Source organism: Eumetopias jubatus, unplaced genomic scaffold (genome assembly GCF_037043125.1).
Source record: "Eumetopias jubatus isolate StellerSeaLion01/CBP00866 unplaced genomic scaffold, mEumJub1_p1.0 scaffold_11, whole genome shotgun sequence".
In the NCBI taxonomy this organism is placed as follows: domain Eukaryota; kingdom Metazoa; phylum Chordata; class Mammalia; order Carnivora; family Otariidae; genus Eumetopias; species Eumetopias jubatus.
The window spans coordinates 105743333-105745091 of record NW_028274817.1 but is presented as its reverse complement, the minus strand read 5'-3'; the positions used below and the strand labels follow the sequence as shown (position 1 = coordinate 105745091).

The following is a 1759-nucleotide window of genomic DNA, read 5'->3' as shown; positions in this document are numbered from 1 at the left end:
AAACTGGATTCCTGAGTCACCAATTGAAGGAGAACCTCCTGACCAGGAACGTCTACATTGGACTTTACATGAATGAGAAATAAACATTGACTGGGTAAGTTACTGAGATTTGGGAGTTGTTTCCTGAAGTATATGGTGTTCTTTGATGCAGATAATATACTGCCATAGGTAGTATAATGCTAACATATGATAATATTAGGTAAAATTAAAAATCTAACATAATCTTATTTGCATCTTGTTTCTTCTTACCCCGTGGTTTCAGACTTGACTGTCTTATCAGAATGGTGTAAAGTTGGTTTACTTGTTTGTGCCTTTACTGTAATTATCACTGTATAATTCAACACCAAACACAATTTGTTACTCAGTATAAGTTTTCAATAGCTGCTTTAAAAATGAAGTAAGGGTATTTTGTATCTTAGGAATAGATTTTTAAGCTTATGTAAAATCAATAATTCAAGTAAGTTTACTCCATTTGAGAATTTGAGTTTTTGCCATATGTACATTTTTATAGACTTTTTAGAGATTATTTTACAACCTGATGTATTTGTGTGTGTTTTTTTAGTTTAAATGCATTCTTATTTTAGACAACCTACAGGACATGTTTGTTTGTTTGTTTGTTTGTTTCTTAAAAATGATGGCTCCACTCCAAATAGGTCAAGGTCAAAATAAATGAAGAGCTCAAGGTGGCATCAGTCCCATTCGTCTAGGTCCTGGTGTCGTGTGGCTGAAGAGCTGCAGCTTCTTATGGCAACAGGTGATACATCCAAAGTCGTAGCCAAGTTCATTAACATGTTTCCATTTCTACACCATCCTTAAAGGAAATCCTATATGGGGTCACACCATCCCCAGAATAGTCCAGCAGAGCAACCATGCCATCTCGGTTCATGTTTTCATCAACAGAGAACGGGTAGTTTTTGCACTTAGCGAGGATGTGCTTGATTTGTTCTGCAGCCTCTGTCATAAAAGGTTTTACTCTTTCTGGCCTCTGTTCTTCAAGTTTGCCTTTGATCGATTTCATGTCATCTCTGACGTACTTCTTGTAGGCTTCTTCGGTGCAGCTGGTTTCTGCCAGTGATGGTTCAGGACAGTATCAACACCAGGCATGACTGTGCTTTCTGTACCTCCACCCTCGGAGGTGGAGGCATTTCCCCCAGTGAGCGAGTCATCAGTGTTACCCTCCATCCTCCTGACCATCCTTCCCTCCACCTCCAGGCACAGCCCCTGTGCCATCTCCCAGATCTTATAGATGGTGGACAACATCTCATCCTAGCAGATGAGGTCCTGGGAGTTGATCATGATGGTGGCTGGAGAGGAAGGATGGTGGTGCTAGCTTAGCAGGAGCCGGGAGCTCTGAGCAAACGTGGTGCAGCCAGAGCAGCACTCCGGGGTAGGGAGGAGTGGGTGGAAAAATGCTACAACCAGATATATTTGATTAACTCCCACCTCTTGAATGGTCTATAATATGGAATTTCACTGTTCCATAATTTAGAGTTAAAGGTGATAAAATATTTTAAAAATACTTAGTTTTTGCCAAACTATATTTAGTTTAATTTACACTCAGTATGTTGTAAAATATAAATAGAGCAAAATTTATAACATGAAATATACTAAGTACAGTGATGGATACCAAGGAAATGGTAACGACCGGTACAGTGATAATGGATGATGATGATAATACCTGTATTAGGACAGATTTAGGTCTCCTAGGGCAGTGTGGTAACTGCTAAATCTCAGTGGTGATGCAGTGTTTTATTTCTCA

At 39.4% G+C, this 1759-nt stretch overlaps 1 pseudogene; it reads right to left on the bottom strand.

Annotated features, from left to right (window-relative positions):
- Positions 1 to 784: 784 nt before the first annotated feature.
- Positions 785 to 1296, bottom strand: LOC114223576 (translationally-controlled tumor protein-like; annotated as a pseudogene).
- Positions 1297 to 1759: the final 463 nt, after the last annotated feature.